This window comes from Ipomoea nil, unplaced genomic scaffold (genome assembly GCF_001879475.1).
Source record: "Ipomoea nil cultivar Tokyo-kokei standard unplaced genomic scaffold, Asagao_1.1 scaffold1919, whole genome shotgun sequence".
Lineage (NCBI taxonomy): Eukaryota > Viridiplantae > Streptophyta > Magnoliopsida > Solanales > Convolvulaceae > Ipomoea > Ipomoea nil.
Window position 1 is genome coordinate 325137 of NW_017618347.1, and position 10763 is coordinate 335899.

The window sequence follows — 10763 nt, forward strand, 5'->3', positions numbered from 1 at the left end:
CGCAGGGCATCCAGCTCAGGAGTAGGAGACCGAGGTAGACCCAAACCTTCCTATCACCACACCACCGGAAGTCCAGTCTACCCCAGCTAAGACAAAACGTGGGGCCACATTCCTAACCAGGAGGCCAAAATGCGGGATGTCCAGGGGTTAAAGAATGGATTAACACACCGGGCTTCGAGGACGAAGCCCCTCGTAAGGGGGGGAGAGTGTAACACCCCGTGTTACGACCCCTAAAACCAATTAATCATTTAACCAATTGCCCAAAAGAAATAATTAAATTACAATAATTAATTAGGAAAAGGCCCACCATAGTCTGTGGGCCCTCAACCCTAAAACCCAACCCCTAGCCCTAAAAGGAATAGAATTAGCAAGCTTATAATATTAGTTCCTAATTAGGACTCCTAGGTATATAAATAGGGGACTTAAGAGGCACCTAGAACCCCCACCACAACAAATCCCTCACCACACAAGAAGTTAAAAGAATTCCCCTAGGAGAAATCAAGAAAGAAGAAAGCTTAAAGAAAGACCCTTCATAGCCAAGGAATTAATTAAGGCTAAGAGGTAACCCATGTCTCAACAAAACCTATTTTCATAGCTATGATTCCCCTCTTAGGATTTCCCCCATATTCTTGTGTTGACGATTCATTATGTTAATCTTGGTAATTGGTGTTATGATTCCATAGGTGATCTTGATGATCTTGATGGTATTAAGAGGCTCTTAATGATTATATGGTGTTCTTGATATTCTTGATGATTATATGATGTTCTTGATGATTATGTAATATTCCTACCGAATCTTGATATTAGAAGATGAATTGTGTTCTTGTTGATCTAAAAATAATTAGAACCCTAGGTTGTATCGTGGAATTCGTATGGTATTATTCTTGGTATATTGGGTGGGAATTCGTATGTTTGGGTGTTGATTATGTTTAGCAAAGCATGATAGGTTATGTGCCGTATGTTCTTGCTTTTGAATCCATTAATTGTCTACGTATTGTTGTCAATTGCGTTTGAAAGTGTCTAAGCATGGTTTCGGGTTCCACAAAGGTTCCCGGGACGTTTTTGTGATAAAAGAGTCAGTGGGGGGGTAGGGGACCTGCCACCTACCCGCGGCCATTGTTGACGTCGCCGGCAGCGGGCAGCTGCCCGGAATCTTCGTCGCCGGCGGGTGACCCCTCACCCACCGGCTACCCACTGGAAAAATACCCAACTTGGGATTTTGGCTTCCCCGTTTGATGTTCCCCCGACCCACGTGGTGTCTCAACGGACTCCGTTTATCGTGCCTGTGTCTAGTTTGATGTTTCGGGTACCGTTCGTAGGTTTATAAGTCTTATATATTGCACGCCAGTTGGATTGGTATCCCGTTGACCTAGGTGGAAGAAGTATGAACCCCTTAGGATTATTCTTAGTATGTGAAGGATAACGCATAGGTTTTGTTATACGTTTTCTCCCCCCTTCCCAATGTGTAATGTGGGTTGCATGTGCTTGCTATGTGTTATGTGTGCATGATACCCCAATTCGGTTGCGATCGGATTGGTTATTCCTGAGCTGCGGTTCAGAAGCTGGCTGTGGTCAAATTTACACTCTCGGGCTGCGGTCCACCGTTTGGTTGCGATCAAACGTTTCTACATGAGCTGCGGTTCATATTTCCTGGCTGCGGTCAGATGACATACTCTTGGGCTGCGGTCCACTGTTTGGTTGCGATCAAACACTATGATGAGCTGCGGTTCATCGGTCGGTTGCGATCGACCCCTCCGTGTTGCGATACGGGGCAGGGTGCTGTGGGGCCGTGTCAGAGCTATATGCGCTGACCCTCATGTATGGGCATGCGATTAGTCCTGTGGCGCCAACAAAGTGTGCTTGTGTGATGAGATATGGGCGAGTTGTTGTAATGAGTGCCTTGGGGATGTGACTATGGGATTTGTACTGGGAATCGTATATGTTGGGTTATGGTTATTAATTGTGCTTATCTTTATCTGTCTTGCCTATTTGTAAACGGTATATACTTGGTATAACTGTTGTCTATGCTTAGCTCTATCTGTCGAGTCTATCCCTGTTTTAAAAGCTAGAGTCTCGTAGGATATATCTTCATGCTTCAAAATGGTTTTCGTATATCTATATATATGTCTATATGTATTGTATTTCAACGCGTTGGAGTGGGTTACCAGCATCTCTCGCTGAACAGATATATTTGGCTTTCAGGCATAGACGAGTAGATCACTGGAGCGCGCTAGAGGCTTGGGGCGTAGATTAGATAGTTTTTCCTTTCGGCCTGCGTGCCATAACGTTGTATTGATACTGATTGAGGTTTTAGAATTTAGCCTGTGCACCTGAGTTCTCTAGCTCGGGTGTGGCATAACACCCCGTACTCTTTGTATTATGCTTTGGGATTTACGATCATTTACCTTTGTTATATAGTCTTTAAAAGTTTTAAATTTCGGTGTGTTACAGTGTCAGTACGAGAAGAAGTAAGAGAACAAATGTCAGAAGAAAGAAGAAGAGATATACCAGTAGAAGTTGCAGTAGAAGTTGCTACTGAGAGTAGACTGCAAATCATAGAGAATCTATCCAGTGTATTGCCAGTACACCATACTGAGTCTACCATGCCTACCATGGACCCTGTTCTAGAAAATGAAGAATTATTTGCAAACAATTACACGAGAACAGAAGTCTTAGAAGAAGAAATTGGTGATCTCAATCAAGAAGCCGAATCACCTGAAGAAGAAGGGATGCACTTATTGATACAGTTGTTCTCACAGATCCGAATAGAAATCCATTCGGATCCCCTCAAAACGTTGTGCAGATGAATAATCAAGATGATGGCATATTTTCATCTCTATTTGCAAAAGTGGCCGAATCCAGTGATGTTGTTTGTCAAACAATTGGAGAAAAATTGGTTGAACAAAACCAAAAGCTAGAACATCAATACACGAATGTACGAGTCAATCTGAAGGAATTAATGGAGCATCAAAATACTTTGAAGACTCAGATTGACAAAGTGAAAGATCTTGAAAGGAGAATTAACAAAAGGCTTACTTGAAGTGATTCAGCTCATGAAGAAGGAACGAGAAGCAGCTGAAAAGATTCACAATGAACGTCACTTGCGACAAGTCAAGGCGATTCAAGACCAAGAAAGCCGAATCAACAAACTTGAAGTTGAACTCGCAGTTACAACAAACAAGCTGGACAATGTACAAACCGTTTCCATTGAAATGCACAACAGTGTTGAAACTGTGAAGGCAAACCAAGACCGAGATTGTAAGACCCTTGCATTTTTGGTTGATAACACCAAAAGGGGGAAAGAAATTCTCAGTCACTTGGCTTTGCAGCAACAAGAATTTATTCTTGGAAGCCAACAACAGCCAGTAATATCCACTCAAGGTAGAGGCCGAAGCCGCGGACAATCCTCACAAGGACCATCTCAGATTGGTTTTGCTCAATTCGCGAATCCTAGTCTTGGTACGAGTACATCGAAGGTTGCTGAACAACGTGGCTGGTTCGAATGCTCTAAAGGTACTGCCACTCAGACAACAATATGGACTAAGGAAAATCTACCAAGCATGATCAAGAAATGGCCTGCAGCCGATCAAGCCCAATGGATCTCGGAGAAGAATAAAGAAGAAGAATGCAAAAGGAAAAGAACCGAGATGTGGTATGAATTAAGAGATTTCACTGGAAATATGGGCATGAATCTTGGAGAAGAAAGAAGCTTCGAAGAATGTGTCTTATGGTGGGAAAACGGAGTTCTTCCGGGCAACAATATCAAAGAAGCTTTTGGACATTACATGGCCGGACAGCTTACAAAGAAATTTCAGAATGCAAAGTTCAAAGATGATTTCTTCAAGCTCAGAGAACATGTCAAGGAAATTTTGAAGAAAGACTCTGGTGTGAAGAATCCCAGAAGGTAATCTGAAAATTCTCTTAAGCTGATATTTTCTATTTTCGAACCTCTATTGCGTTTTTCTCAATATTTTCGAAATATATCAATAATAATTTCCCATGGTCTATTTTGAGTCTCTAATTTTGTTTGTTTAATGTAATTAGATTTTCGTGAATTAAAAGACAAGAAATATGTCAAACGCACGACAAAATTAAAAAATTTTAAATTTGATGATGATCAAAATAAAAATAATTCAAGATGCGTTTAGGAGCTTGTCTAAAAATTTAATTCACAAGTTTCTTTTGATTGTGTCTAGAAAATCATTGTTAAACTCACCTTGACTCTGTCAAATAAAATTGAGCAAAAAGATTATTTTTCAAAGACTTAAAGCCAATGACTGAGTATAGGTTTTGGCATTATCAAAAGGGGGGAAATTGTTAGGAATAAAGTGTAATGGTTTTGATATGCCAAATTTGTATTTGTAGATCCCCCAATTTTATTTCTTAGGTCTAGTAGAGTCTTAGACCATGATCGGGAAATTATTGGAAAAGAAAAAAACAGAGGAAGATGCATGAAAATAGAAGAAGAAGATATAAAGCCTAAAATCAAGAATTTGTCAGGAGAAAATGACAAATTGAAGAAGAAGATGAATGATACAATATTCACGTCAATGCTACTCAAAGAAATATCCCAGAAGAATTTTCGTGAAGAAAATTAAGATTGGAAGAATGCATGAAATTGACTTGGAGATCAAGCATCTATTGAAAGAAAGGAGTACATCAAATGTGATTGGAGATTTAATCAATAGTTGTATGGATGAAGTGGATGATGCTTGATATGTTATGTGAAATAGCTCAAGCTTGAAACTCACCATCAACAATTTTACAAGGTAAAATTTGAGAAGCCAAAATTAATTAAATCTGATGGAGTTGGGCGCTAGTTTGGCCTTGGGCACCAATTACAAGTGGAATTTGGGAAGCAATTTCACTTGGGTGGCAATTGAGAAGCAATTGCACTTGGGAGCCGATTTCATAGGAATTGAAATTGGGAGCTGATTTCATAGGAATTGAAATTGGGAGCTAGTTCGAAGCAATTGAAATTGGAGTTGGGAGCCAATTGAAGTTGTAGTATGGGATGCAATTTCAAAGTTGGGGACCGATTCAAAGAAGACATGGAGAAGTCTGGGAGCCAATTTCGAAGTCAAAGTCAATAATTCAAATTGGGAAGCAATTGAAAGCACCAGGAGAAGATTGAGAGCCAATTGCAAGTCAAAGTCAATTGAGAGCCAATTACAATGGAGAAATTCAAATTGGGTGCCAATTACAAGCCAATTGAAATTGGGTGTCAATTGCAAAGGAGAAATTCAAATTGGGTGGAAGTTCAAAACCAATTTGAAGTCTGAGAACACCCAGACGTGAGAATGAAGACGAAGAAGAAGAACTTACAGTAAAAATATTCTCACAAGAAAAAATACTAGTTTAACTAGTATGGGATTAAATTAATGAATATTTTTAAATCCCAAAGATACAAAGACCACTTTAGAGCTGATCAGAGAAGCCATTCTACACCAAAATAGAGACCCAGATATTCCCACTCAACGTTAAACCAGAGAAATATCAGATGAAGTTTGGGAGCTCATTTACATGGAGATAAAGATCCATCAAACGGCTAGCTTATCCTTTCTGACATCTTTGCAGAAGATAAGATAAGATCTCTGACAAAAAGATACAAGATTTCAAAAATGAGAGCGTCTCTTTCCAACGGACAGATTTTCATTACCATCTATAAAATGATGAAGATATGAAGACTTGAAGAAGAAGAAGAGCAGTTGAGAAAATCACGAACAAGAGAGCAGAAAATCCGAACTCATCAAGGAGATCGAATAGAGCAATTAAGCTTAAAAGAGCATAGAGCAAAAATCTCATTTGGTACAGAGCATACCAAAAATCTTCAAGTGAGAAGTGAGAAAAGAAAAATAACTCAGTGAGCCTCAAGAGAAAAATATTCTGAGAGTTCTTAAACAGAGCAAAGCAGAGCATAAAAATCAAGTGCTTTACTTGATACACTCAAAGAGAGAAAACACTCAGAGCATTCAAGAGAAATCATTCCAGAGTGTTTTATCTTCATCAAAGAGACCTGCGCATCATTGAAGATCAACTACAAAGTCTCAGAAGTTGGAAGCAAGACAACACTTGTTTTGGAGCAAAACAAGAGAAGGGAGGAAAGTAGCACGGAGCTGTGAGATCCGAAGCAGCAGTGTCGGAGGCACTGGGCGTGATTAGTGCGGGCTTTGTGATCAAAGCACTAGATCACGGGATACGTTTCTACCGGAGTGTGGAAGACGGGGGGAAATTAACGCGGAGTCGTGAAATCCTGGGATAGTAGCGCGGCGACGTGAAACCCGAAGCAGCAGTGTGGTGTCACTGGGCGTGATTAGTGCGGGCTTTGTGATCAAAGCACTAGATCACGGAAATTCATTGTATCTTGGAACCAAGGAGTGGTAGATATAGTGAATTGCTCTTGGAGATAAGAGCAAGTGGAGTAGGAGGATTACACCACCTCGCGAACCACTATAATTGTCTTGTGTTCTTTACTGCTTTCTTTACTTACTGCTCTTTACATACTCGCTCTACACGAGATATACTGCTCACACTATCTCTCACACACTTTATGTTTATTTATTTCCGCTGTGCACCATACTCTAACAATCTAGTTAAGAGTTTTGGTTTATCTCTGGCTTAGCAATTGTTGTGCTGTGCGAAAAAGTTTGAAAAGTCTATTCACCCCCCCCCCCCCCCCCCCTCTAGACTTTCACCTTACCTCTTTTGGGACCAACAGAGGGGTATAACTTTCTTTCACACTTATTATGTTTTTAGATATATATATATATATATATATATATATATATATATATATATATATATATATATATATACAATTCTAATAAGAGCCAATAATGTTAGGTCCTTAACTGGAATAAAAAAAAAGTTGGTACTACTTGTTTCTTAAAATGAATGGTTCATAGTATTTTGATTTTAGTATAATATTTTGATTTTAGTATTTTTAATGATTTTCCTTATTTACGCTTTATTATATTATTTTCTTTCTTTAAATAACCTTAAATTCCGTTAGTATAAACTTTATTAACGGAATATTTCGTTAACTATTTATTATTGTTAACTTACTCATTAATTTCTATAAGAAAGGTCTTAGGTTTGAACCTCATTCCAATTAGAGTTAGCATAATTGTTAAGCATATACTACGAATATGTTAAAATGTATTAAAAAATAAAATTTAAAATTTAACATTAACTTTGGTCAAATAATTAGCCCGACTACATACATAGCATTCAATGATTATAAATCAGGAAATTTGATAATCATTTGATTTTCTTTCATTAAAAAAAAAATAAATTTAAGTTCAGTAACGGCTAGGGTCAATTTATTTTCGAAGCTTACGAAGTCAGTGGGGGTATACAAAAGCCTCTCCCACTTGTTTGTTGTAGACTTCAGAGAAGAGAAAAGACGCATTCATCAGCGTAGGAAGGCCAACCGAGCGAAGCTCTTTCTTTTTTTTTTTGGCCGTGCCGTGAAGTTCCCGGTAGTTCGGTCGTTGCTTGTTGGCTTTCACGAAAGCCGTTGCTTGTTCGGTCTGCTCTGTCTTCTGAATCCGTCCGCCAAAGGGAGTGGCGATGCCATACGCAAAAAGGAAGAAACTCTTAGAATGGCAGAGGCAAATAGAGCTTTTGCGCATTTTCGTTAATCAATGAACAGGATCTATCCATCTCGATCGGAAAAGAATCAAGAGAAAGCTTTCTCTCTAAGCCATTAGTCTTGCAAAAGACCATTCCCTCACAATAGGTGCCTCCTTCTCCTCTCAGATGTCCATTCAAAAGTGACCTGCTCTTTTAGAATCGCTTCTCCGTTCCAGGGCTCGCCTTCGTCCGATGGCTGTTCTCCACTAACCACAAGGATATAGGGACTCTATATTTCATCTTCGGTGCCATTGCTGGAGTACCTGATCGAATTGATCAGGTCATGTAGGAACAAGGTGAAAATCTACCGGTATGTATCTTTGGTTTTGTACTCGGGAGTATAATAAGTTAATTTGTAGTCTTTTACACCAGCTTTGAATCCAACACTTGCAAACTCCCGAGATATTAGTGGCTTGATGAACTATCCCATTTCTGAAGATTTCAATTTTCGTATGAAACAGATCAGCTGGTCCGAATCAATAGAATCTAGAGTTGTTTTTTTTTTTTTTCGTTTAATTAATCTTCTTTTGATTATTGAGAACAAAACTTAATATTTCGATTATGCTTTTTATCAATGCATGAAAACTTCTAAAGAAATTTGTAAGTTAATTTTTACTATATTATTATAATAATATCTATTGTAACCTTATATTTTGAATTATTTATTATCATCATCTAATGACAGCAATTGTCATTGACAAATTCTCAAAACAATTTGTCTCAACAACGAATGAATTTTTTTTTTTAAATCAATGATTTCATTATTGTGGATGAAAAGTATGTACGCCACTTTATTCAATCGTTATGCTGTGGAACTGTGTCCACCTTGCAATGTGGACACAGTTCTATGTTCATAATTACTGAACTATATGTTCATAATTATAAAGCTATATATTCATAATTTTTGAACTTCATATTCATAATTATTGAACTCTATATTCACAATTACAGAACTCTATGTTCATAATTACTGAATTATATGTTTATAATTATAAAGCTATATATTCATAATTTTTTAATTTCATATTCACAATTATTGAATCTCTATATTCATAATTACAGAACTATATGTTCATAATTATGTTCACAACTCTATGTTCATAATTACAGAACTATATGTTCATAATTATTGCTCTTATTACTTAAAGGAATAAGGGTCAAATAGGCCATCGAACTGCACTCAAAAATGCAATTAGGTCACCGAACTTCAAAAAGCTACAATTGAGTCCCTGAACTAACAAATTCTATTCAATTAGTCTAATTTGTAGGTTTCCAAGTTGTTAGCAAGTTACCCCTTTTCAAAAAATTTTTTAATTATTATTTAAAATAATTATTTAATATTAATAATTAAAAAAAAAAAAAAACAGATTGACACGCCGGTGACGAAGAAGATTTCTTCGTCTCCGACCATGGAGACGGAGAAACCTTCTTCGTCTCTGGCTGGAGACGAAGAATATCTTCGTCTCCATGGCCGGAGACGAAGAGACTCTTCGTCTCCGGCCATGGAGACGAAGAGTTTCTTCGTCTCCGGCCATGGAGACGGAGTTAACTTCTTCGTCTCTGGCCGGAGACGAAGGAACCTTCTTCGTCTCCGGCTAGAGACGAAGAAATTAACTCCGTCTCCATGGCCGGAGACGAAGAAGGTTTCTTCGTCTCCGGCAGAGACGGTATCTTTTTTTTTTTTTTAATTTTAAATAAATATTTTAAATCATAATTTTTTAAAAATATTATAAATTAGGGGTGACCTGCTAATAACCTCCAAAACCTACAAACTGGACTAATTGAATAGAATTAGTTAGTTCAGGGAGCTAATTGTTACTTTTTAAAGTTCGATGGCCTAATTGCATTATTAGGTGCAGTTCGATGGCCTATTTGACCCTTATTCCTTACTTAAATTAAAAAATAAATTAGTAGCTACAACAAAAAATAATATATATGCATTTAATTAATTTATAATTAGATGTCTCACAACACATGAAACATGTAGGTGAAAACTATCACTACCAAATATCAACATGTGCTTGTAAGATAAAGAGTTCATAGCACAATTAAGATCTCAATCATATACACAATAAGAGAAACCTAAAACTTCATACACCATAATCTAATTGCATGATGAATCCCTCTATGATACTACCAATAACCCAATTGCACATGACACACTACCAATAACAAAAAAAAAAAAAGATATGTACTGAAGATGAAAATAATAACAATGCTACCTAAAAGAGAATTAGAAAAATTTAAACCAAAAATAGTATTTATTTAGACTATCGTTTTTAGACTTAGTACTTAGATTAACGTTATTACAAAGTTACAAACATTTATTTTTGTGACAGTTATATATAATCAATCTCTCATATATTATCTTGCATTTATATACTTTAATTTACCGATTTAAATAAACAAACTCAACATTATTTACCTATACATGAACATCTTCTATATAATATTGCATTGATATACTTTGAAATACTTATTTAATAATTATTTAAAAATAAGTATTGGGCATTATCCTATTCGCGCAAAGCGCGTAGAAAAACTAATACATATATATATATATATATATATATATATATATATATATATATATATATATATATGAAAGGTTCCGTGCGTTTGAATGCTTCCCGTGCGGATGTGCGGTGGATTAATGTGCGTGAGATTTGTACTCAATGTGCGTCAGTGTTGTGCTTAATGTGCCTGAGATTTGTACTTAATGTGCGTCAATGTGTAAAATGCAGCAGAAAATATTGATGTCAGCTTCTTCCGCATCCCCAGTAGCCATTTGCCCCCTCCTTGATGATGATGATGCGGAGGCGAGCTATGGTGGTTAAGAATTATGAGAATAATACAACAGAAGTCCACACTTAGTTGCTGTGTAAATTTTACTGTGCGTGCGCCATTTATATAAACATTCAACTGCATTGAAGGTAGCTGATAATCCAGAATCAATGACCAAATTGAAGGAAGAAGTAACAAGAAGCTTGGGCTTTAATGTGCGTGAGTTTCTGTTCTGCTTCCTTCTGAGCTCGTAACTATGAAATACTCACGCACATTAAACACAAATCGCACATTAAGCACAAATCTCACGCACATTAAACACAATACTCAGGCACATTAAGTAC

The 10763-nt window shown here is 37.2% G+C and overlaps 1 long non-coding RNA gene across 1 annotated transcript in view; it reads right to left on the bottom strand.

Annotated features, from left to right (window-relative positions):
• Positions 1–7546: 7546 nt before the first annotated feature.
• The window catches only part of LOC109193760, a 12804-nt gene continuing 9587 nt past the window's right edge, over positions 7547–10763 (bottom strand). The window contains exons 2-3 of the long non-coding RNA XR_002056333.1: positions 8744–8747; positions 7547–7692 (exon numbers count right to left, since the gene is read on the bottom strand). This is a non-coding gene — a long non-coding RNA (uncharacterized LOC109193760). The remainder of the gene's footprint in view (positions 7693–8743; positions 8748–10763) is intronic.